Raw genomic sequence first — 27,994 nt, 5'->3', positions numbered from 1 at the left:
TTCCCTTTAGCAGGTAGATGAAAGACTTTGAAATACCACACGTAGTAGGCCTTTGAAAAGAATGAGTTTTCCTACTTACTGCTTGAATATTTTTTTGGAAGTATCTGGAGATACAGGTTCAAGACAGTAGCTTACAAGAGATCTAAGTAAATGTCAGGTTAGAAGTTAAATGGCTAGCAGAGTTTCCTTGCTTAAATAATGTGCTAATGATATATGGCTGTGTATAAATTACTGTCTATAAACTAATGCTTGTTCTTCTGAAACACTAACTGCTTTTAGGTTGCAGTACAGCTAGCTGTGCAGAACTCAGAAAAGTAACTAGAGAAGAAAAATACATTTCCTCTCTTAAGCATGGAAAATACTTTGGCATTTGATGTTTTGCTTTAGATATTTGCATAAATTAATTCAATTACCTATAAAAGTCTTAGTTGTTGTTCTCTTGCCATTATATAAGATTTTCAGTTTTTCCAAGATAATTTCTATAACAGAATACAGAGTTGTTTTTTTTTTCAATTTAATAGGAAATTTTGGAGAAACAGAAACAAGAAATTAGTTTGTATATGTACGTAGAACATTAATCCCTCTGATTTAGCATTTGTTGGCACAAGGTGTGAAAAAAAAAGTTCATGAACATAAGATATCTTTCTCACCAGTGCGTTCAGGTGAAGCGACAAAAAGTACAAATGGGCTGAAGACTACTTTATTAAATATTTTTTCTGTTTATTAGATAATGTCTTTCCCAGGTTGGTTTTTATTCATCACTGAAATGAATGTATCTTTTTTTCATCTTAGAAACAAGGATGGAAAAATTTAGTCCTGAAAAACAGAGGAGAAAGTAAAAAATGTAAGGAGCCAGTCATTTTAATGGGTGAAATTGGAAAAGACTGTAAAAGAAACAAGACTGGAACTTCTCATATGATTTACGCATGCTCGTTAATTAGGCTTAGAAATCATCTCATTTTATAGTCTTGCAAGACAGCAGAGCAATATTCAGAAGTTCTGATATAAATATAGGAGCAAAAATATATTTGCTTTAAGGCAAGTCTGCTGGATGGGAATAGCCATTACAGTCAACAATGAGGCAATGAATCTGTGCCTAAAGCAGTGCAGTAAGGCTTTTCATAACTTTTTGTATGCATAGTGAAGAGTAAATTTGCTGGAGCATCCACAGAGATTTAAATTAATTTCAGAACGAAAATTATTACATTAATTTGTTTTCTACAAATATAATTTTGAATTAGTTATTCAGTATGAGTTTTCCCAGTTGCCTTTAATAAAATGATAGAGATGGGCTTACGGGGAGAATCTTAATTGTTCAGTATTCCATTTCTGTTTGACTCATTTTCAAACTTGGTTATTAGTGTGAAATAGCTGAAGTAAATTAGTGTTTGTGAACTGCAGTGCCTGATTCTAAGCTTTTGCTTGAGCTTGTTAAATGCTTAGTAAATGTTGAACAGTTCTAGAGCATTTTTAGTTTCTATCAAAGCAATGACCTCCGTGGGTCTCTGTTTCAGAAATAATTTAATGGTGGGTAATTTGTGTGTTTAATATTTAGGGTGAAAATTATAATTCTTTTGACCTTAAGAGAATGTCTGTTAATATAAAGCACTATGGGGCCACATGTTACTACAGTTACAAATACTAGTGGTTACTATTTTTGTACAGGATTTCTCTATTACAGTGTTATAAACTTGTAGGGTTTACGGTAGAGAATAGGTAAAGAATGGTTGACTATCAAAAACTAAGGAAGAATTAGGATGGCTTTAAAAATGGATCATATTTTATTAATAAATTTTACATTAAGAACACAATTATGCAGATCACTGATAGAATAAATTCTTATTTCCTAAAGAGATAAAAAGTTGTTTGCCTTATCAAGAACCAATGTGCTATTTTGTGTATGTTTTTATATGTTTGTGTATTTGGACAATCAGGACAGGGAAGAAAGAGGACAAGCTATGCTTAAAGACAGGAAAAAGCAAAATCTGAGTGTAGAGTTATCCTTGTAAATGTACCTGCTAATCCAATATTGCAGGTATAGCAAGAAAATTTACTTATGACCTTGTGATTCATATGATAATTTTTCCTAATGCTACTGATTTCTGATAACAAAGTTATAAATTGAAGTTTATTCCAAACAGAATATTCCAAACTAAGAGAATTATTAACTGATTATTTTTTAAAACTGAAGTTATAATAAAATTTATTTACATACAGACTTTTTTTTTAATCTGGCATGACTGTTCAGAACATGACTGTTCCTCTAAAGTTACAAACTTTTGTCCAAAGAGCCTAACATTTTGTACTGTTCCTTAGAGACTGCCTTGGGCGGAAATAATTTCTGTAGTTTGGAATCCAACTTTTCTCCTTCCAAAGTCCTTTCAGACATAAGGGACGAAGTAAAAATGATTTGAACTTGAAAGTATTAAAATTGATTCATTTTAAAATCTGGCATCTGTCCCCTATATTCTTAAACCAAATGATCTCAATAGGATAAATGAGATGCTTCAAATTTTTCATATAGCAGAATGTAATTGAATTGCTCTACATGTCACTACCATCCTAAATTATTTTATAATGAAAATGAGCCAATAGATTTTTGTGTTTATTTCCACTGTCACCACTCCCCCTCTCTGCTCTCCCTTACAACATAATTACGATATAATTCAGGGGTAAAAAGCAGAGCATTTGTACACTTCTCTGAATGTACACTTTTTTTGCTAGAGCCATTGGTTCACATTATTGTTTTTCCTCCTGATTCCAAAGGTGAATTCTGCCTTGAACATACATACAGAGCAGAGTAATTTTAATTCTTTTGTGTCTTTATACAGTGATTGCAGAGAAATTGTGCAAGAGAAACAAGGAAAACCTGGAAGACAGAGATATACTGGGCATCTTACATTGGACTGTACATTAGCTGTTACTCTAACTGTAGTTTAGTTAACGGACACATCAAACAAGAAAAGAAAGGGATCCTAATAGAGATAGTTATCTCAGCAACAACAAAACCCTCTAACATGCCAGATTCTGGTACCTTTTAAAAATCTGTGATAAATCAAGAGCAAAGGGCAGAGGTTTCAGAAACACTATATAACTTGAGAGAGGTAGATCACTTTTTAATGACATGCTCACAATGGGCTGACTTAAATAAACGCTTTCAGTATCCAGTAACTACCTATCTCTAGGTACCCAAAAGCTTTTAAAAATGTCATTTTTATGATAACCGAAAAAGACTTTGTAACCCATCTGTATTGAGTCATTATATATAAACCTTATGATCAGGATGTACGTGACTTAATAGTCTGAATCAGTCATTTATTGGGCTAATCCATAACAATAGGTAGAGCATGTGGTCTGCTTGGCTAAGCACTAACAAAAGCTCCCAACTCTGTGTGCGTGCTTTCTGGCTGGCTGTTATCTGTCAGGTGGGGAAGAACTCTCAGTTTCTCTGGAATGCAGCTGATTTTCAGTCCTGCTAGGTTGCCAGCCTCCCATTCTTTGCTTCTCTGCAGTATTTTTCTTCCTGGATCCTAGAGATGCTATTTTTTTTATTTTTTATTTTTTGAAGTATTCCCTCACCACATCTACATTCCTTGCTTCTAAAAGTTTGGCCCTCAAAGTGTGACTATGATACACTGGTAGAGCACTGCAGTGAATTTTCTTTTTGCGAGTAACTGTCATGCCTCTCATCACCATAATAATTGAATGTTTGCATTGCTTGTATTATTCCTATTTGGAGGCTAAACAGGATATTATTTTCAGCAGCTCCCAGTCTGTTTCTTTTTGAGTGCTCAATGTATTTAAAAAGATAAAGTGCTTTGCTAACGATAAGTTAATTTTAAAAATCAAATTTTGATATGTAATGTGATTGCTCTTGAAGCTAAGAAGTGCTCAGAGTAACTCGTTCTTACTACCACGATATTTACAACAAAGGATGTGTTGTTTCACTGGTATTTTGATTTGGTTTTTTTTGGGCAGGGGCTCTTAGAGGGTGTGTCAGCTTTGGTTTTAAAGCTCAAATTAGGGCACAAATGATTATGATGTTATTTAAGTGTAATACAATTTTCATTTCTACTGTCTAAATTTATGTCAGATAGGGTAGTTTCTCTCCAGTGTGACAGTACCTGGCATGGCATCAATTGGTAGTTCTTAAGGATGCGTAAGTGAAAGGCACAAGGTTTTTAGTACTGCTTAATACTGTTTATAAACCTTGCTCTAAAGTCTGTCAGATAAGGTTCAGTCAGGAGACCTAAATATTTGGAATATACAAATGTATATATATTTTTTTTGAGTAACTGAAGATAAAAAAAAAATATAGCAGTGCAGAATTTATACCAGGGATTTTCAGTATGTTATTGTGGATCTGACGTTTAAAAAATAGCTTTGATTGTTTCAGTGAAATAGAAGATGAACCATAATTTATTAAGTTGAATGTCAGCATGAATAAGATTGAGTGCAATTTTTAAAATAGCATATTGGTTTATTCTTTTTTTTTTTTTTTTCTGTTTCTTTGCTGTACTTTGTGTATCTTGTATTCCCTTTTTGTTCTGTAGTACAGATGAGATGCATCTAGGATGAATGTCTCATGTTTGTGTACTGTTTTATATGGACAACATGCGTACATGTGTCTGCAGGTTTTCAAGTGCAGAGATGTGCTGTTATTTATGGTCTGTGACATACTTTTTGGTAGTATTTGAGTTATCAATCTATTCAAAAGCACAGAAGTCCTGTTTATTAATTTCGTGTTTTTGCATTATATATTTTGGAATTAAATTTTTTAAGGGAAGCTTGTCAGTGGGCTTTGGTTTTGCATTATTATTATTATTATTGGCATTCTTTCAAAGCATTTTAGGAATGTTGGTTGGAAAGGATGTCAGAATGCAGGGCAATCTGTCCAGCCTCCTGCTAGAAGCTGGACTATTGCCAACAGAAGACCAGATTTGCAATTATTTCATCTAATCAAACCTAAAATACCTATAATAGTGGAGATCCCACAATACACTGTTCTTATATCTTCCTTGTGAAGAGTTACAGAAGAAAGATTTCCTCATTTCCTTTCTGCATTGCCTGTCCCAAGCTTCTGTGGCTACTGTCCCTTTTTTCACAATTTCTATCAGGAAGAATTTGACTTCATTGTGTTTGTGTCCTTGAAGTGCTCGTAGAAAACTTTTAGGCTGTCCTTTCACCTCTTTCCTCCCTTGTCATGTGCTCTAGGCCCCTTTCTGTTCCACATTCTCTAAATCCCGTTTGAGCTGTGAGTCCAATTCTTGCTGTAGGATTTGACCAGCATAAAATGGAGGAAGTGGATAATTTTGCTTAATCTGCTGGCCATTTTCTTTCTAATATAGTTTGCTATGTCGCTTGCTTTGTTCACAAAAGAGAAAAGTTCTGGCTTATACTCAGTTTTGCAGTCACTGAATTCCTCTCTCTGAGTTTTCTCCCCATGACTGCTTCTGTTCAGTCTCTTGCTTCACAGTCTGAGCAGATATGTGATGCTATTTCACCACGTGTGCAGAAATTCTCATTTCTTGTAGAATTCCATCAGGCTTTTCTTGAGAACCACTGATGATGAAAGTTCTGCCAGATGTCAGCCACTTTCCCTAATTTGATAGTGTTTGGATATTTGCTCAAGGTATATTTTGGTTGATCATCCAAGTTGTGCATGAGCTTACTGAACAATAATGCCTCAGCATGAACTGATGGGACACAGTACCCTTTGCTTGCTGCCAAGTCCTTGGGAAGCCTGGCACTCCAGCTGCTTTTTGTTGCATCTTACGATATCTTCCTCCAGTTCATATTTCACTTTAGCCACAATATTAAAAATTATACTGAAGTCAAGGAGTATTACTCATGCAGATCTCCTGTCATCGATATAGCCAATCATTTCACCATACAAGGCAGACAGGTTGGTGGTGCATCTTCTGCCTTTGGCTACATGCATGTTGGCTGTTCCTAATTGTCTTCTTGTCCCTCAGGATTTAAATAGAATCCAAGAGGACGTGCTTCATAATCCTTTGAGGGTCTGATTTCTCTGTTCAGAGCTGATAATAAATGCTCTGAACAAATGCATCTGTAGAGCAATCATTTCAAAATTAATATGTGGTACCTAGAAGATTCCATTATAGCATTAGCATGTTATGTTGCGTGTATCGAGTTAGCCACTTTTGTATTGCTGATTGGTGGCACAAAGCAGAAATATGTGTTTATCCTTTCAAGGAAAGACCTAATAGTTTTGTTCCAGTCTCTGTACAGTGGGGACTGATAAAGCCTAATTTCTGCCTCACATTTAAGGCAGATTTTCAGATGGAAGGTCTTTACACAGATAGGAAATAAAGCTCCCAAGAAAAGGAGTAAAACTGTTATCATAGAAAAGGTTACTATTGGTCTAATTATAATTCACATCCAATAATGAACACCTTGTTCAATAATGTTTAATTCAAATCATGATGCTGAATATAGAATTACATATCGAGAGAATTCATTAGAAGTTTTAAAAGTAAGCTGAATAAATGTGCCTCAGAGAATGTATTAGATGAATCTGTAAAAGTATTTAAATTAGATCTGTAAAGTATTATGAAAAATTCACAAGGGATGCACAATTAGACGAATAAGCTGTTCAAGGCCAGGAGCTATTGAACATTTATTGTACAGAGCTTCCTTGTATACTGTTTATGCAAAACAGACAGATGGGAAAAAAGTAACACTACAAAAAGTTTGGGAGAAACTGAGGGTTTGAATAGTTAAAAATAAAAGTCAATTCTGCCATAATTAGTTCTTCATTGTTTGCTTACACATTACTCCTATACCACTGAAGTATTTAAATGTAGGGCAAACGATTTTTTAATGTATACATGTTTGTTTTTTTTTTTATTTCACATTTGTTGACCCTCTGAGTTAGCCCATTTATCATTTCTTTTTATTTTCACATGCAAGTATTCTGACCTTTCCAAATGAGTGCTTAATATATTTGCCTATTATTGTTATAAATACCTTTATTGGGAACATCAATATCTGTAACTAGGTGCCATTATAAGAAGACTAGTTTCATTTTTGCATACTTAGTGTATCTATTATTGAATGGTGCCAAAGTATGACACCTCTATGGTTTGCCTTTTTCATGGTTCTAGTGGATATCTTGAGATTTGCTTCTTATTCTATTCTCTTCCACTTTTCCCGATCGGATATAGCTATATATATCGGATTAGCTACAGGTGGTTATACTTACCCGTAGGTACAGTTAGTATGCTTTTTTAGCATGTGTAGGCATACACAGTCTAACCCTATTCTAGTTAATTTGTGCTATGCTACAGGACTTCAGGTGCCTTTCAATGCTGAGCATTCTTTGCAGGACAGTGTGCCACCTTCTCTACTATTCTCGGTCCTTGAGTGTGAACCCATGAAGGAAAACAGCAGAGTCTGTGCTTAACCCCAGGGACTCACAGCTACTAACTGTAAAGAGACAAATCTTGCGTCCCTACCACCATTTCTCTTCACGCTTGTTCATCTTTTGCTTTCCTTGCTACTGTAACACGTCATTGGAACTCAGAGACTTGAAATGGTGCAATCATTAAAAACGTTAGTGAATTTTTCAAGTACAGAACAGCTGAAAACACCTCTGTTAAACTCTGAATCTCAAAGGTCTAAAATTGTTCCTTGTTGTTACTTGTAAACATGTTTTCGCAATTGATTTTTTGTGAGTTGTACTTTATTTTCTAGTGGCTATTACCTAATAGTCTGTGAGCAAATTTTATAACAAAGACAGCAAAGTTTGTAGCATAGAATCTGTTTCTAGTGATTAGTCACTGTTAACAGATTGCCAACAAAACACATCTGGAAACTTTCCCTGGGCCAACCTGTCCTTCGGCTTCTCTGGTAGGAATGGTTTGTTATAATCCCCAAATCTGGTCAGTCCCTGGGGAACCGCTCCTACCCCCTTCCATGTGACAGAGGTAGCGATCCACCTGCCTCAGGAATCAGCAGCATCCACTTAACCTCTGCTCAGCAGGATGAGCACCTGCTCACAGCATGGGGTAGTGCTGGGAAAATTATGAGCCTGCAAGCTTCTGTGTTAACAGTGATTAATATTTGGTATTACTGTTTCAATATGTAGGAGGCATTGCTGCTATTGAAATCTGCCTTAACTTCAACTGCTGTTCCTACAGGTCTCAGTCCCATTTAGGAGATGCTGTTACACAGCTTCTACCAGGAAAGGAATTGGAAGTATCTCTCAGGGTGTAAAGAACACAGCCAAAATCCTAGGTGTCGTAAGAGAAAAAATGAAGGCAGCTTTCCAATTCATGTAGTACTTTGTGAAACATAAATGCTTTGTGTGGGGTATAATGCTTGGTTACTTTTGCAGAGGTTTAATTTTGAGATAGTCTGTGGACATCCTTGCCTGAGTTTCAGGAATATGAACAGACTAAGATGACAAGAAAAAGGCATACTGTTCTTTGTTTTCATCATAACCATCCATTTGCTTTCACTAAGAGACATTGTTGCTTTTTCCTCAGTCAGTCGTGTTTTATGGAAATGCATCATGGACCTGAAAAGTCTTGGTCGTCATTTCAGAAATGTCATGCATCTTATGTTATTACCATTGATCCACTCCTCTACCACGTACAGTTGATATGAACACTTTCTAAACTATTTGTAGAAAGCAGAAGCCAAGAAAATATATCAGAGTCATCTTTTTCTTTTATCTTCTGGATAATCCTGTGAGCTCTCTGGTTATTATTTTAATGCCTGCTCCAGGAAACTGGAAAACATTCCAAAGCTCAAATTGTTTATCCTTATTATATTTGTGCAAATATAGAATTGTGATTTAACCAAGCTTCAAAATGATTTCACTGATTTGGCAGATGTCTTAAGAGGGCTTTAGTTCAAAGAAAAATAAAATATTAATGAATATTTATGTTTTAATTGTAGTGACTTACTACTGATTCTTTTCCAGATCTGTGTTTCTTTTCTAAAGAACAAATGGAACTCAGTTCATATTTGCTCTTTGTGTGTATGTGATGATTGCTTCAGCTACATGACAATGAACAATTAATTCACTTTTGTTTTTTTCCAATTTTTGCCTTTAATCTCAATAGCTACAGGCAGTTTTTATCACCTCCTCTTGTTTCTTCTCTTCTTTGTTGATTTCATTTGATAACCTTATAAGCAGTCATATACTCTTATTACTGTCTTGAATATTCTGTTTGCGCTGAGAAAGCATGATTTAAATGAAATATCTACCTACTTAAAGTAGTTAAAAAGTCCTTAAGCTGATTCACTCTTCCATATTTTGAAAATTAAAAAACAAAACCTACAAAAATCACTATGTATCAGCTAGACCATTTTAAAACATTATTGCTTTTTTTTTTTAAGGGCACTGTGCAGCACTTATGAAATACGGTAGGCTGACTTTGTTTTCCCCCTCAACTTCCATTTCAGTTTTGCATGTAGTTTATAGTGATTTGGGGAGTTGCAACATGAAGAAAGAACACCGAATGTGCTGTGGTTATAATAAATGAAAGCTGGCAGTAGCACTGTTAATGACCAGAGGAGCTGAGGGCCAGACCTGCACCTGCGGTGCCCATTGACCGCAGCTTATGTGCAAGCAGAGCAGCGTGGGTGATGGACAGTGTGCTGATTGCTACTTACTGAAGTGCCCTAACTCCCTGATCTTACATGAATTTGTTTTAAGCACATGCTTCTGGAGAGCTGCCACACTTCAGATGCTATTTCTTCCTCTTTTTGTAATGTACTCAGTGAGAGAACTGTAACAAATTAGAAATCTACTGAAAATGTACACATGCGTGACTTATCAGCTGATAAACTTCAGGCAGCCAAGAAGACAATTTCTAGGTACCCATTTAAGAGGAAAAATAACTTGATAAAATTTAGTGCAATTTCCTTATGTTGACACCTGAAGGAAAACACTTCCTATAGCCCTTTATTGCAGTTTTATAAACCAGTGAACGGGAAGAGAAATTAGAGCTGAGAGCGGGGAGGCCATCACTGCAAGTAATTTGAAACTGCTCAATTATCTTATTTTATACTGGAATAATAACTAGCAGTGGCTAGTTAGTCAAAGAAGTATATTTTATCTGTAATTAGTTTATGGAGCATAAATGCAGCATGTGCCACTAGATTGCTCAAAGGGGGGATTTATGGTAAAGCCCTTCACCTTGCTGGCAGTGAAGCTACTGGGAAGGGAAGAGGAATGAACTTCTGGATGCTGGCTGAATAATTGCATCTGTGTCGTACCAACGAAGTGCTCAGTTGTGCCTTAGCTTGTTCTGACTTGTTTTTAAATTCTTGGTTTGCTATTTTGCATTTCACAATTGAATTTTACTCAAAGCCACAGTACCTTTTACTGCTATAACGGATAGGTCATATCTCAAAAAAACATCTTTTTCTAAGAAAAGTTATTAAAATTTAAGCTGCTACAGTAAGAAGATCACTGCTAATTGTCTTTGTAATCATTCTGCTACTGCTGCAGTTTTCAGCTATTTTAATTCTGTTATGCACTGTTGGCCAACAGGTGGCTGGGATGTGAACCTAGTGTTAAAATGATCATATTTATAAGTATTTTCATTTTCTCAGCCCATACTTCATGAAAACCAAAGGGGGAAGAAAAGCACAAATAGACATTTTAAGGAGAAAGTATACTAACTTTTCATTAAGCTTTCCTGGTAAAATGAAATAAGTACTTTTTATGTAGCTTTAGTTTCTTACAGGGCTTTATTTCAAAATGTTTTTCCACAAGGGGAGAACAAGAAGTTTGGAAACAAACAAAAAACAACAACAACAAAAAAGGGAAGAAAAAAAAAAAAGAAAAAGTAGAAGTAAAAGAAGTCCAACCAAACTAAACCCAACACAATAAGTAAATAAGTAGATATGAGCAACTTCCCTGATTTCAGTGTTATTCATTTCCAAACATGTTAACTGCCGGTGAGATAAACTCTGAGAACAGTAAAGTTCTCTGGTTCTGTGACTTTCGACTTTCTTCCCAAGCGTGTATTTTCCAGGCAAGTCCTTGCCACGGACACACAAAGAGGCTTTTGGAAATACAGCTCACTGAAAGGGGTTAAGGTATGGGCTCTTCAGATGGTTTTTTTCTGAGATGAAACTTGGGACAGATTAACACAGATCTCAGTGGCTCCCTGTGTAAAACAGGTGTTCATCACTGAGTAATTTCCCTTGGTGATACATAATATTACTACAATAAATACTGAATATTCATACTTATAAGCACTACTTGCTGGTATGCTGTCTGTGAGTTAAATATCCCTTCTTAGTTGTAATGCCCCTGAAGCACGCTCTAGGAATTCTACTTTGTGACTTTTGCCATCATGTCGTGTCTTAAGTGTTTTGCATATTTTGTCATCATATGGGGTACGCATTCCTCCATCAGAGGTGCCTGACCGCTGCATGCTTAAACTGCAGATAGATTCTAGACAAGAACAGTGCAGTTCAATTACTCCTCCTAGTAATGTGGAATCTCTTAAAAGACAACTTTTTTTTTTTTTTCTTAAATAAGAAGCACTGAATTTTCATTCCTAATATGCTGCTTGTTGACATGTGTTTGACTCTTAGCAACACAAATAAGGTTGGATGACGTACTGTTTTCAGTTTACTTCCAGTGCTGCATCCTGAATGTGCAGTGGCTTCATTCTAATGCTTACATTGTTAGGTTGTATTAGCGGAACTCTAGTAAAGGGCTGAAACAATTCTTCAGAGAGCACATTCACACATTTGGGCATGAAGCAGCATTTTTGTTTTACATTATTATATCTAAACATGAGCTCATTACCTGGATCATTTCATGAAATGTATTGCATTTATCTTTAGATATACAGTTGATTTTTTAATGAATTCCTATTAGATGAGTGCAAGGTATTTGATTTTGGTTCATGTTAGCACTTTTACCCTACCCTAGCTACTTTTATTTTTAGCTAAGCTGGAATGCAGTTTTTCTCAATATTATCCTAGTGCTTTTATTTCTTACTGGCATCATAAGGTTGCAGCTATTTATCTGTCCTAATTAGTGATGCATAAAACTCCTTGCAACTTAGCGCAGACTGATAAGGTTACTGATCTTTTTTCTTGCTCATCTGTCTAACACCTGACATAAGGGCACCCATACTTCATAGACTGTGAAGATGTCAGATTATATCAGTATAAGACAATTTTGGATAAATCATTATGTGTTTGCAACTAAAATATGCTTACTTAAAATAGGATGATCCTACAAATCTGAGAATGAAGAACAGCTGTACTCAAAGTGGATCATCCTAAATGTTAGTTTAGTGAATTAATACTATGTGCATTAACAGGCTGAGGGAAGAAAAAGTCATCAGGGGACTTTGAAGATCTACTGTTCCTTTTTTTAGTTACATCATGAGACCAAGGAGAAAAGTAAAAAATAACATCCCTTTGAAACTGATTGATCTCCTCTGACATTGTCCTCCTTGCCACTCTTTGTTAGCCCTGTTAAAATAAGGTAAAACATTAAATAACAATTTTAAATGAGTGTTTTTTGATACTAAAACTGATAAGAATCATGTAGTTTCTTTACTATTTGTAGCAGGGAATTCCTGCTAGACTTGAAAATTCACATGCCTCTGGGTGAGGATCTGATTTGCCATGAAAATGTAGTTGGGAGTGACCCAAGATGGTCCTGAACAAAGTGTGACGAAATCAGGGCTGTGAACACCACCTCACCTCACCCGTCTTTCACCTGCTGTTAAAAATAGTTGTAGAATCTGTGCTCTTTCTGAAATGCACAGAGATAATCAAAGACATAAAGGATCTAAATGATATTTTTGGTTCATTCACTAATACTCACAAATGATTCAAGTTGCAGGCTTATTCAAGGCAGGAGGATATGAGCTTCATGTAGGCATTACCACAATAAAATTCCCTTAATATTACTTCACCTTTCCAATGTGGTGGGCTAAATGATTTTTTAGTGTGATGAAAAAAATGCATTTTTACCTTGGAAAAGTGTGGATTGGATCAAGAGAGAGGATTTTGAGCAATCCTATTAAAATATCTGCAATGATAAGCATGTACAGACATGCAACACAAGTGTTTGATTGAAATTGTAGTCTCGAAGAGAATAGACATGTTGAGACTCAAATGCAACCAGTATTGTTGGTTGGTTGTTTTGTTTTCCACAGAAAACTAATCAGGCACTGAGAGAAGAGCCCACTAGCAGCCTTCTCTTCAATTTGAGGTGTTTGGATTTTATAAAAATTCTTCTTGCACCAATACTGCATACTTTCTTCAGCTGAAGTTTAGAAACCTTAAAAGAAATTAAGATTTGTGTCAGCGGGGCTGTTTGAGCAAATATGCTGCTTGTTAGACAGGAAAACAGAACATTCAATAAAGTTGAGAGAGATGGCCAAGTATTCTGACTTTCTTGTGCAATGCAAACACTGCCTCTTTGGAATGTGTAAAATTTATGTGCTCTTAAAATTTAGATCTTAATACCTTTGAGTTATCAGCATTATCAGCAGAAGCTGCCCTTAGAGGTTTGCTAATGATCTAAAAGTGATGTGGACCTGTATGGGCCACTCAGTACAGCAGGAGGCAGCTGTGCAGCTGCTACAGCTACCCTTTGCTTAACAGGAAGTAAGGGATCTTTATAACAGTACCGCTTAGTTGCAAGTATTTGTTACAAAGGCTAAACTAAATGTTGAAGCAGCTAGGTAGGCACCCTGAGCTGGCGCGAGCCTAGGGACTCCTGTCCAAATCTGTAGGTAAAGTAGAAAAACATTGGAAGAAAAGAAACATTAGCCCTTATATGAAGTTGCCTGTACTTGGCAACACGCTAGGTTCCATTGATGAAGAAGTCTTTTCCTGCTCCAGCTGAAAACAGAAATTTTACCTGGTATCTTTAGAAATGATGGCATATTTATTTATTCTCCATTTTTAATAGTTACAGAAGGTTTGCATTCTGATAAGTTTGGTATACTCTGCCTGTTTATAGCAACACTGGTAGATGGTGTTGGATAAGTTGAACTTGCTCATATTTGTGTATGGATATCTACGTATCCATATCACAGGTGAATGGTGTTCTTGTTGTGTTGGGCTGAATTTCTTGTTAAAGGTGGTGAGAATCAAAAAGCACTCATTTCTGGAAAGAGAAATAAAACTTGCAGGACAGCTGAACAAACATGAAGCAGCGCCTTTGTGCTCAGAAAATTCAGGTAGCAGTCTTGTCCTCACTGTTAATGATGTGCCTGTTGTGGAGAGGATACAACGATCCTCTGTGATTGCAGAGCAAGGGAAAGAAACTTTTGTCATCTGTAAAAGAAAGGTCACTCTTGCCCCTGTTTCTGGGTTGCTCTGTGCTTCATTCATCCTTTAATGGCACCATCTGGCTGGTGAGGAGGGTTGGCATTTCTGTCTGTTGTTGTGAAAGAAAAAGAGCAAATTTAGTCCAGACTGTTTGGAAGATAGTAGAAATTCTACACTGCTTTAGTGCGACAACACTGTATGGCAGTGGACACAGCCAAACAAGTTTCCAATAGTTTTTCCTTTTTTCCAAACAGAGTTAATGCTTCAAATGTATTTGAAGCAAACTGTAAAGGAAGTTGCTGACCAACAGTTTTTTGACTTGATTTGTTTTAAAGTCTAAGTGGCTTAGGGAAATGTTTTACAGAATGTATAATCCATCCACATGGAGTAAAGCCTGGAAAATTAGGTGGCACAAACCTAAAACATGGAATACATTCTCATGACTTCGCATTTAAGCTGTTGCTTACTAAACTAATTTAACAGTTGCTATATATTGTTTATTGCCTATAACTAGATTTTGTGGAAGGTGGAAGCAATTTAAGAAGTGCCATATTCAGAAACATTGATTAATAATGTCCTGCATCTGCTGGTTAGAACAGATGACATACAGCTCAGCAGGTGGAATAGCTGCTCAGCCAGGAGCAGTGCTGCTGCCCTGCGTTTTGTAATGGCTTTACCAGCTATGCTGTAAATTTGTCTTTATCTGTCCTGTTGATAGTGGTTTTTCTTATGAATTGATTCTAAATCACTTCAGTAATGTCTCTGTCTTTTTTTATTCTCATGTAGGAGCCTATGCACATTTAGACAAGAGAAGGCATTTGGGATGGTTTTGCAACTTGCTTTTCATGAATGCTTTTGTGTTTGCTTTTATATATGAGCCTAGTAATAAAGCAGTTTCTAATACAGCTATTTGTGGGCTTGTAGCTCCTAAATGCGAACAAAGGCACTGTCAATCTTACACCAATAATGCATACATCCAAATTGTGTCCATTCTATTATAGATGTAGATGTATAAATATGTATTTCAGCCATCTTTTATATACTGATATGCTCATTGCTAGGGTGGTGCTGGAGGAAATACTAAGTACGAAGAAGTGGCAGATTTGAAAGCAGCACTGTAGGCAGCTGTTTGTATCTGTTCATTTTTACATATCTTCCGTGACTGTGAGCAAAGTTTTTTGAAGAAGTCTGCTGCATGTTTTTTCTTTTTTTTTTTTTTGTTTCTTTGTTTGTTTCTCTCTAAATATGGTGCTTAGTTGATTACAAAGGGTGCTAGAATGATTAATAGTAAATAATCGAGGACTGATAAGGGAGCTGAAGATGACCGGATCCCTACATTTATCTTTCATGGTCGTGGGGGAGTAGGCAGTGGAAGTTAGAAAGCCTTGACCGATTAGGGTATTATCCATCTGATTATCTGACTTGAATACTTAGTTGGCCCATTTGTCTTTGTTATTGTCATTGTTATACATAAATAGATTTATAAACGCTTGTAAATTGTTTTGGTGAGATAGCATACAAGTGTTTAATTTAATTACATTGAAAAGTTTCATGGATTTGTATCAAATATTCAATATTTATATTGATTTTTGTTCAACAAGATCATATTTCATGTGCATTTTCAGTACTATATCTGAGGACAAGCTGGTTTTGCATGATCCTAATTGAAGTGATATTTAAGAGTTGATTCTTGAAAATTAACAAACAAATCTGCTACATTACAAACATCTCATTATGCATTCTCTTGGACGACAATTGTATTCTATAAATAATGTACAAACAGTGCTTACTTTAGTGATTGCTTTATTACAAATACAGTGAGCATTTAGGTATAAGTATTAATAGCTGTCTTATGGGCTGTAATCAAAAGACAGCCCAGCAATGAGCAATGTGCTCCCTCTGACCAGACTTGGGAAGGATGATGCAGTGTTTGTAGGGAGCTCGGCCTCAGTCCATCAGATTTTCCTCTGGATCTAACTGAGAGACAAACATGATTAAGTGGAAATTGGAAAAGCTTAAATTTAAACCTATTATCAGCCTTTACTCATTAGGAGCTGAATTGCTTGGGGATTTCCCAGGATGTGCATAACCACAGAATTTAAGAGCATCTAAGAAAAACAGATCACTGAATTGCAAAGTCAGCAAAGTGCGTTTTGGATGTATTTCCCTTAATTCTTAGATTAAAATAGGCTGAATTGGACGTTAGAGTCATTACATTATATTGATCTAAGTAAGGTGTTTTCTTTTTTTCAATTTTTAAAATATATCCTGAAAGAGATCACACAGTGTATGCATATAAACTTCATGTCATAAGTATTTTAGGTTTTGGCTCCAATTTGTCTAATCCTGCACTTCGTAAACTGTGTTATCTCAGATATGCTTTGCTGACATCATTATTTTGATAGTAGGTGCTAGAATTAGAGGTCCAAACATTTTAATTACTAAATAAAAGGAATAAAGAAGTGCTCCAAAATTTCTGGAATACATTATAATTTGTCCTTGTTTTAAACATCGTGGGGTTACTATAAAAAGTAACGAGAGAAAAGGATAATTAGTTTTCGGTAATAAAAATGTAAAGTGTATTTATGTGGGTAATAAACAAGGCAACATGAAATAACTCTCTTAAAACACATGCAGTTCTAGTAACTAGGAATACCTGGAAACCTGGAAAAATGGGTGACTGTTGGATAAGTTTAGAGCGCATTTCTTGTGGAATAAAGAGACGAATTATGTAATTGTATACTTATAAAATGGTTCAGGGAATTAATTAAGAGAAATAATGCTGTTTGTTTATATCTGGATATTTCTATTCATTTTGATTATATAGTGATGTTACTTAAATTCAGTATAGCACATTGTGATTTGCTTACATGTCTCTCATCATTTTCAGGCATGTATACACAAGCACGGGTACACGTATTTCAGGAAGATTTAGCAGTTATAGCAATTTCCACAAGGTGGTGCTCAAGCAGTAAATTTGAATCTTGTCACAATGCTTGTTAAGGGGCTTGAATTTGAAAACACGGTTGTCAAACAGATGTTCTTGTCTTTGAAGCTCTAAGTTAAGGTGGGCATGATGAGGTCAGAAAGCCTAATAAATTTATTACGTGGTGGAGAAGTTACTTCTCCTTGCCCAAGAGACAGAAATACCATTATTCCTGACTGCATAATGCCATCTCTTTGTGTCCATTTTGACATGGAATTCTCATAATCCTTTCCGTAGCTGTATTTTTCTTGCTCTTTATACACTGTCCACTTTTGATTACGAGTAAAGGAACTTGCATGCATTACATGATTTTAGCAGTTGCTCTAAGCAGAATGCTGGAGAGTTCCATAAATTTAAATACATCTGTCACAGAGGAGTATGCTGGACACTGTTTCACTGATCATTCGACAGTAAATAAAAAATGTAGGCAGTACAATAATGCAAAGAGGCAGATGATGTGAGGGAATGGCAGTGACTATAAACAAAGCAGACACTTTGGCATAAGTGTTTTTCCCACTTTCATTAAATGGAACATCCTGAGCTGTTTTGCTTGCCAAAGTGCTGCATCTGTTTGTTGCTTTGTGTGTGTGTGTGTTGTTTTTTTGTTTGTTTTTTTTCCCCTACATCCACTGCAAACCCCTTATTCATCATCTTCTTAAAACTCTATAGATGGTTGATAAAGTTCACTGTGGCTACTTCTGAAGAAGTGTTAGTGATTAACATAGCAAGCTTTGTTGTTCTCATTTTATTCTTAACCATCAACTGGCAAGAATTGTATCTGCAATGAAAAGTTGTTTCTCCCACTCTCCATTTTTTTTTCCTTTTATCTCCCCTCCTTTGCTTTTTTCCTTTTCTTTTAAAATTGCTGGTTTTTTTTTTTTGTTTGTTTGTTTGTTTTCAACATGAAAAATGATCAGAAATTCTACCAAACCCCTACCTCTCCTGCAAACAGTGCTCCTGGCCAGCTGGTGTGCTCAAAGAATAGCCCTCATTCTCCTAGCCTGTATTTTTTGTTTGCTTGTTTTTACTTTCTATAGTAGTCATGCACTGATGAAAATATATTGTACTTCTCTGCTCATTCTCCCTAATCTTGAGGATGTAAAATACAAGATGTATGCTCTTTTAAAAATAAAACTACTTTTAGGGAGCAAAAAGGACTCTCCTAGTTACATTACTTTCTGACAGCTGATAGAGCAGTAATCATCGTGTTTGAATAAACTTGAAGGGTCTGTGAATAAGGAAGTCTTATGTACTTCGAGATGCAGCCAGATGGGAGTAAAGTGATGACAGATCTGTGAAAAATGAATCAACCTTCCCCTTCTACTTTTATTTAGATATTGCGCATGGAGGCCTCCTGCTCCTGCAAGGTATTTAGTCACCAAACTCCTACCCGCATATGTTTGAGGATGTGAGTCCAAGTTCATTGATGGTCTGTTTTAAAGATTCTTGGGTCAGCCAACTAGAAAGAATGCAGTCATTTGCAAGATTCATTTCTACATTCAGAATTCGAGCACTTTCATTCTTGGAAGCAAGTTGCATCTTATATAGAGGGATATTATCCTATTACCAAATTATGTCTGCTTATTCATTGGATCTTTGTACAGGTATATTTAATAATGATTTACATTTTGGCTGAAAAAAAAAAAAAATCTCCTAGTGGTTAGCCTGGAATACTCATTTCTTTTGCTTTTTTTTTTTTCAATATTTTCTAACTTTACGATGCATTGAGTACCTGCTGACAAACAAAACTGTGTAACTTTTTAGCTACTGATCAATCAGTGGAAGTAGTAGCATAGCAAAAACTATACTTTTATACCTTTGTAATCTATAGTGAAGAAGCCTTAAACATCCCTTCCATGAATAACACTGCCTGATTTGTCCATCATGTTTGACAATATTCAGTGCTTGTTCATTCCTGTTAGTGAGCCTGGTTGAAACCTAGCACTCTGAAGTCCTGTGATTCCTTTTTTCTTTCTTGAGACATGGTAATGGGAAATAAAATAAATTTAAAAATGCACATTAATTCTAAATAATTAAGTTTGAAGGTCTTTTCTATTTACATTTTTTCATGATCGTTTTTGTTAATTTTTGCTGAGGCTGCAATTGGCGTGCATTTTGGTGGATGAGAAAGCAGTCACAACTCATCTTTTCCATATTTACTCATTCTGACTTCCAATTCCACCATACTGTATAAAGGTGAAATTGCCTTTTTCCTGCTGGTACTGTTAAATTGCTTCATTACAGTCTCCTTTGCATCTTTCAACATTTTAACAGCTTTACAACTGGTGTCTTTCATTCCTTATCCCTTGCTCTGCATAAACTGCCCTAACACTTTCTTCTGACTATTTTAACTTGCGAATCTTTATTTCTTCCATCCTTTTCCGGTTCTTGTGGGTATCTGCCTGTACTATCGCACCAATGGAAAACTAATTAAAATGCCTCACTGATGTATATACAGAGCTTACATGGCACCTGTCTCCTGGGGGTTCACAAAGGCTGTGTGTGCATATAGGCTTTATGCACATCCTGGAAAGAATTTATGACCCTGTTTCTAAAATCTCAGACAGCTTTGGTACTCAGCTGTTCACTCTGATTGCTGGGCATTTAGCTATTATCTTTAATTCAGAATCAGTAAAACTTGTGCCTTTATTGCAGGTGAGAAAAGCTTAAAGGGATGATCAATGATTTATTCTTAAGATGAGAGAAAATAACCAAAGCAAAATGGATAGATACATAAATAGAAACTTTATGTATTTCCCACTCTGGTCTGTAATTCGTTCTTTTGATTCACAAGGGATGAGTTGTGAAAGTGAATGTGTGAAAATTAGATGGATTAGAGAATACAATTCTCAATGTAAGCATCAGGGTCTGTATTTTCTTTTTCTCTAAAAATCAGTTTAGTATCTGTATTTCAACTAATAAAGTATGCTACTTGTTTTCATTTTGTTATTTAAGGCTATTTTTGTAATTAACAAAATGTAACTGAAGTAATAAGAAAGTAGTTCATAAAGCAGAAATTAATTAGAAAATACTGCTTTATAAAACATATCAGGTAAATTTGTAGAGCAAACAGTCCTGTAATTCAGGTATATGCTGAGCGTATTTGTCACTGATGTGAGCATGCAACCATCTCCAAGGCCATGATCTTAGACGAGCCTGGATAAAACTAATGCTCCTAGTACTGAGGGGTGGGTAATGAAGATGGTTCAGTGTTTCAAGTTCCACAGGAGAATTTTGGCAGTGGCTTGTCCTAGTGTGGCAGTCTTCTCACAGTGAGCTGATGTTAATGTTGCTGCAGGCAGCAAAGCAGAACATCTCTACTTGCATCCCTGTGATGAATAAGAGAGTGGGAATTTGGCCTTGGAGGAGCAGGTGTGAGGGCTCACTCCCATTCTCTGTACGACTCCTGAAACTCTTGTCAGCAGTTGCTATTCTTTATAAACTGCAGAAGCAGTTACTGTAGTATTTCAACTAGAAGGTGATCCAAGAAAATACAGTGCAACCCAGGGAAACATCTCCCAGGTTTTCTCCACCTGTGATTTTTTCACAAGAGGGAAAATTTTTCCAGAGCTTGTAAGGGATGCTTTGCCCTGATAACATCTCACTGTGCAAATGTGAATATCCTCTCAACTGCTGTTTTTTTTTTTTTGTTTTTTTTTCTTTCTTTCCCATTGCTTGCATTTTTGCAAGGAAAGCAATAAAATTATTTTTAGAAGTACTTTTTTTTTTTTCCTGTATTTTTATCATTCATTTGGTTTCTTATGCTGTTTTAGCAAGAGCTAGCTTTGTCATACTAAAAATGCATTATATACATGTAAAATCTTTGCTAATTTGAGTGTAGCTAATTACAGTTTTTCCTGTGCAGTAGGTCTGCACTCAGCAATTTTAGTAGGGAAGGGTAGGCAGACTCAAGAATGGTTCTTCCCTTCTTTTACTTCCTCTTGAAAGGGCATAAACCCCCCTGAAACTTTAAAGACTGGATTAATTTAAATTGTTTACCTGACAACAGCCTGTGTTCCTGACCCAAATATGTCATGATAACAAATATGTCACACAAAGACATTGCAAATCACAATCATTAACTGTTGTGCAAGGCTCAAATAATTTATTCTTTTAACAATTTTAAGACATCTGTGAGTTAGTACGAAAAATAAACTAGCTGAAACTGCTGGTTGTCATGCTGACAGATTGATCTTTACATTGTCATCATTTTAGTTTTTTCTTACATTCACACTGTTCTCAGATAGTGTTTGCGTTGTTTTTAATTTAACTTCTACCTTTTGGTTTTCTCCCCTGTTCTTAATGGCTCTACTGCCTCCTTCGGAAATGACACAAGATTGTAGTCTCCCCATTGCTGAGAGCTCCCCCTCAGCCTCTCCTAAAAGCGCTCATGTGACTCAATGGAACATCATGGGGCCTTTCCACATTTCCCTTTTCCTTTCCCTTTTTTTTTCTCTTTTCATTTCTGTTACAGGTTCTTACTACAAAAATGTCTTTCTAAAGCTATCAGCAATGTTGTTTGTCCATATAGCTCACTTACAGCAGACTGTCAGTTCTGTCCTATAAGCCACATAAACACTATTGCAAGGCAGTCTGAGACACTGTCTTTGGAGCTCAGAACATCCCAAGTTCACTTCTCAACTCCTCTCAGAATATTTGCGGATTCAGTTTTGAATCGAAACATGAAACTTTTAAGTAGGTGGAAGGTCAGAGTACATAGATGATATCTGTTAGTCCACTTGCTTGATACTGCTCTGAAGTCTTCATTAGGTTTTGCTGTTAACCTCTGAAAATCATGCACTTTAAGTTGACTGAAAACTGTATTTTATGCCTAAATAATCACTTAAAAAGGAAAAACTTTGTATTCTTTCTAGAGAGGCATAATTATATTCCTTCTAGTTGGAAGATTAGAAATGGTAATTCTATAAGTAGGTAGTCATTATTTTATCATTTAGTATTAGCTATAATAATGTTAGTCATGATGAACTAATGTGGTATTAATATGGATTTCATATGTACTCTCTTAGGAATATAATTGTATTTTACTGTTTTACTCATATTCAGTCTTTTTAAAATGTTGCTGAATTAACAGATCCACTTAGCCTTAATCACTACTCCCCTCATTTTATATCAGTGACAACTTGTGATTCTGAAGACCTAACACTAATAAAACTGAGGTGGAAAGAAGAGCTTGCAAGCAGTTAAAAACAGAAGATAAAATAAGAGTTGATTTTTCTAACACTTCCAGGAGGCGTGGAAGGAAAAGGTGTGTGTTTTGCCGAAAACATCTGGAATGACAGTGCTGGTTAGCATGGGAGCATCTTGTCAGGATAAGTCTGGGAGATCTGGCTGAAACAAGGTGCTGTTTAAGTAATATGAGAAATATGCAACTTGTTTCTTTATTTCACTGCAGGGAAATTTTTATTTTTTTCCCATGGTTTTAATCCTTTCCAATTGGATTTGGTCCTTTAAAAACGAACAGACAAACATAGAATGAGATTTCAAAGTCTAAATGCACAGATAAGCAATTGTTTGCATATGGAAGAAACTCATCAAAGCATTCAGCTTTATTACTACCCTGTGATTAAGACACTCTGCTTGTGCACGAGATCTGAAACTGTTTCATTTATGTACAGTAACAAGAAATGCTGTTTGTTTGTTTTCCTCATAGTTTTATAATTTGCTAAGAGATAAAGGTATACATTTTAGTAAATTTCAGCTAAGTTGCCATGAGAGCACAGAGAAGTGCCCTGGATTCCTAGTGTTGGGTAGAGGAGGTGGCAGCACGGGGTTTGCAGGTTCTACGTTTGTTTATTCAATTTGAATGAAGATTGCTGTTCATCATTTTTAGACAATTTGAAAAGAGAAAAGCCTCATGTGTAATCTAGTAATCATTCAGGAAAAAAAAAAAAAAAAAAAAAAAAGTTCTGTGTTTCAAATGGAAAAAGATAAATTTAAACATATTCTTTATATCTTGGGATGTCAGTGGTTTTTGTTCGTTGCAGGCTTATATATCACAGTATCAGCTCCAGTCTCCACTGAGCTATAAGAAAACTTCCATTGGTAGGATTTGGCTTATATTTCTCTGTAACCATAACAAATTTACTGGGATATGTCGAAGTGCTGAGATACTATGGATAGGAGAGCCTAAGTCACAGCTCTGAGCTCATTAGAACATTTTGTAACACTGTTGTCTTTTTTACTCAGATTTTAATAGAAATATACATCATTGTTATTAGGAAGCAAGTACAACCAAAGCAAAAAGATAGGCATAGGATGCAAGAACAATATGCTGAAGTCATTGAACAGGTGAACACTGACACTTAGTGTCAGTGAGAACCCACAACCTGGCAACCAGTGATTCCTATGTAATGCTTTTGGTTCAGGGGGCAACATAATATTTGCCTATATTGACAAAGAGATTTAGCCAGGCATTTTGAAAAATGGAACGTGGAAGTACTCTAGAAGGTTGTTAAGGAATGTGGTAAACACAACACCCAGAGTTCAGAAACCAGCGTTACTTGTCATTTTGAAGATTTTCATGGAAGTTATGGTGTTAGTGCAGAAAACATAGTGCAAATTGCATAGTTTGTGCTGGAAGCCACATGAGACAATCGTAAGACTTTTTTGGGCTTTATAAACCTTTATAAACAAAGGTTTTTTTTAAAGATCTTTCATAAATGTGATCAATTTCAAGTTCTGGATGTTTTTCAGTTAAGACTTCCAAAGATGCTTTGCGATGTGAAAGCGTGCCCAGTGCAGTTTTTCTAAAGGCACTTTAGGACACGTCTGATAAATGTTTAAGTAGGCACAGCAATAGCTGTCATTATGCATCTGGTACTAAATATCAAAGTGCGGGACTGAAAATCCAGATTTTTTTCTGTAAGGTGTGATTAGAACTTAAGAGCATGAAAAAAAAAAAAATCTCCAGGTGGAGTGAAGAGCTATCAAAAGCTAATGAGTGGGAAGTGTTTAAAATTGGAGATTGTGCCAGAAGTTCAAATAAATACCTTATTTTTGACATGGATGGATCTTAGTTCTGTGTTTCTCTGCTTTGTTTTTTTTGTTGCTGCACCCTTGTTGTCTGGAGACATTCATTGTCAACACCCAACACTTCCTTGCGACTAAGCTTTCCAGTACCTGATAACAATATTTAAAATTACGGCATTTTTTGAAAGATTTCTCATTTGGAAACATAATGAGATACTGATGAGAGTCAGAATGTTTTATTCTTTCCAGATGTTATCAGGTTTTGTCCCACAGCAATACATTTACAGGAATTGATCTGAGTGTAAATAGCAAACTAAGTTTTACTGAAGAAACCTAGGACAACATAACTGCAGGCTCTTGGAATCTTTTCCTTAGCTTAGGAGTCAAAATACTCTTCAGAATCCCTTATGTAATTGTGAAAAGCTAATGAATATATTATGTTGAGACCAAATTGCATTGTGAATAGATTTGCAGTCCCCCTGCATTTTAGGAATACAGCTGGCTTTGAAATAAAGCTATTTGTGTTCAAATACTATGCAAAGAAACATTCTATATCAATTGGCTCTGGCTACACAAATTTTGGTTGTCTCTAATCTAACAGACTCTTGCTACAAAATTATTGAAGATATATCATGATATTAATTTTTACTATGAACCACTGGTAGTGTCTGTTACTTTGATTTAAAATATAATTGCTACTACTCATACAAGCCCATCTTTCTATTTTGTTTCTTTTCTTTTTTTCTTTTTATTTTCTTTTATTTTTTTTTTTTTAATTATTAAAAAGGATGAAAAAAGCTAGCCTCGGAATTCAGCAATAATTACCATTTGATTTTATTCTAAAGGCTACCAATAAAAAAGATTTTGAACTAATAATCTTATCATTTAAAATACTTAAAAGAAGAAAGGATTGTAAGAGAGCTCATCATTAGCTGTAGAGATGAAAAATGTAGTTCATAATGTCAAATTCTACTGTGGCTGGACGTTAACTGAATATAGCTCAGTCGTATATGATACGCTAACTGGAGTGAGGCACTTAGATACTACATCCTATCAGCAAGCTGAGAAATTTAAACTGCCTGCTGCTAGAATAAATAACCCATTTGCTTCATATAAGCACGAGCAAGTTAATGCTAGAATTTATTGTGCTATGTCAAACCGCTTTTTGGAGATTTGTACAACTTGAGTTTGTATTTTGTTGTTTTCATTGTATTTATGTTTATCTCTTTTTTTTTTTTTTTCTTTTTTTTTCCCCCTTTTTGGTAAACAGAAATTAGTCACAATAAAGACGCAAAACTAATTAACCTCTTAGAACACAACTGCAAATATCTTGGAATATTTAATCATCTACATTCAAATGAAGTTTTTCTTTTAGACTTATTGTTACAAAAACAACAACAACAAAAACACTGTATAAAAGAAACTATTGGCATACTTAATTAGTTGAGTTAGGATTTCATCAGTGTCTTTTCCACCCGGAGTATCAAGTGAAACAACACCTGGCTCTTTTCCCATAATCAATATAATCTCTTAAGAGTTCAGTTTCAAAATCAGCTGCAGAGAGTAACAATTAGTGGTTAGTAATCTTGATAGATTTTATAAGAAGCAATTATGTCATTAACAAATTATAAAGTTATCAAGCTGTCTCATGGAGATAATATAGAAAAAAAAAAAAAGATGATTGTATAGAAAGGGAAAAATATGATACGTCTCTGTTATGGGAAAAAATGTGTTGTTAATTGAAGTGAACTCTATGGAATTCGCCTTTCGAGCTGGGAGCCAGGTGCCATACCTAATAATGGATTTCAAAAGCAAAATACAGAGATCTTATTTTGTTTCCTAAGCGATGATTTAAATACACTGTAGGAATCCAAATTTCTCTCTTAAATCCCCTATATAGATGTTGCCTGACAGTTACTATTTTTATTTACAAGCCGTTTGGACATGCTAGGCACTAGAACTAGGCACCTTCTGTGGAAAGTGATAGGTGCTGAGCTGTGGGCTACTACAATGTGTTACACCAAACCATGTTTGGGCAGATTGACTGGCCTTGGATGCCCAAAGGATAACTAAAGAGCATGAGATTTCTTAGGTATTTCCATTCCTGCTGGCACAGCTAATCTTGAAGTATGTGGAGAAGTTAGTTGTCTGATGGGGAGAGACACACTTTGACTGAGGTCTTAGCGGGTTTTTCCTCTTCCGTTTCCCAATTATCCGTAAATCTGTCTCCGACCATCTGAAAACTAGGATAAGATGCCCTCCAAGGAGATAGAATCTGTGGATTTAAGGCTTCCAGATATTTTCTCTTCCATTTTGAGTAATGCTCCAGCTGCTATCTAAAGGTCAGAACCTCCACTGAAAGCGCAAGTGTTGTAAATGAGGAAAATAAGCCCTACATGGTTCATTAAAAAAAGGAAGTGTGGGCATACAAGCATTTGAGAGCTTAGATTCCAAGGGAATATATCTCCCTAAAATTCTGACTAGCGGTGTTAGGAAGTAGGAGCAAAAGGTGACCTGGCCCTGGTGATACTCCCTGCTGTAGCTCTTGGTGTTATTCTAACAGCTCTTCCCCTCTCATCACCATATGCTGTACTCTTCCGTTCTGTTCAAAAGTGTCCAGCTCTCCCAGTTGCAAGTGGATAGAGGTACCTTGCTGAGCTGTCGGATTGCATCTGTAACCAGGTATCTATCAGACCAAGCGTGCAAGAGTTAATGTGCTCCTAATTCTGCTACTGAATTTTGTTCCCAATGTAATATGGAAGTAGCTGTGAAAGTAATACCTCTTATTTTATTATGTTGCCCCACGTCATCAGAGGCAAATGTTGGTGGTATGGCAGTAAAGACTGACCTTCCCATCAGTATTCCATTACATGTTGTTATAAGACAAATGGCAGCAGAGGAGCAGTTTGACACAATGGCATCTGACATAGAAGTGCATATGAAGCAAAATTGTGTAATTTAATTCCTCCATGCAGAAAAAAAATGGCATTCGTTGACATTCACTGATGCTTGCTGAATGTTTCTTGAGACCAAACAGTGGATGTGAGCACAGTGATGTGGTAGGTGGTGCATTTTAGCAGTTGTGACAGCAAGAGTGTGTCACCCCTGCTGGTGTAGATTTTTATGAGTAGGGAATGCAGGCTCTTGTTCCTGGCTGGTGAAAATGCCCTGCTAATGGTGGTATCTTCATTGCAAAATAGTGTTTTGTGGCTGAGAATTTGCTCTATCAAATAGTGCTGTTAGGCTCCTTGTGTCTTTTGTAGTTTCCGTGGAAATTAATAGGAGGCATTACTTTCAGAGCTACATGCCTGAGGAGGAATGAGTGTTCAATCTTTGATCTTTCTAACTAGTTTTGTCTAGAGTTTTCTGCCTTAACATTTGGCCAAATGTTCATCATGCCTCTCATTAATCAATAGACAAAAGCGTATCTTGATCCAGAACATATTGCATTTTTTAATAATAATAATAAAAATTTCTTCACCTGATAGGGTGTTAACTGTAAAGTTATGTAAAACTATGAAACAAACTATCTCAGAACATTGTAACATAATGCAACTGGAGAAAAGCTGTTGTTAATTCTACTTAAAATAAACAGTGGAGTCAAGACATGATATAATTTTACATAGTAGAAGTTTGTTTCTAGACATCCACACACTAAAGTAGGCATGGGACTAATGTGGGTACTGCACATATAATAATAATGTGGGTATATTTACTGCACGCAGA

The sequence above is a fragment of the Phasianus colchicus genome, chromosome 4, assembly GCF_987193195.1.
Source record: "Phasianus colchicus chromosome 4, bPhaCol1.hap1.1, whole genome shotgun sequence".
NCBI classification, from domain to species: Eukaryota; Metazoa; Chordata; class Aves; order Galliformes; family Phasianidae; genus Phasianus; species Phasianus colchicus.
This window is presented reverse-complemented; position numbering follows the sequence as displayed.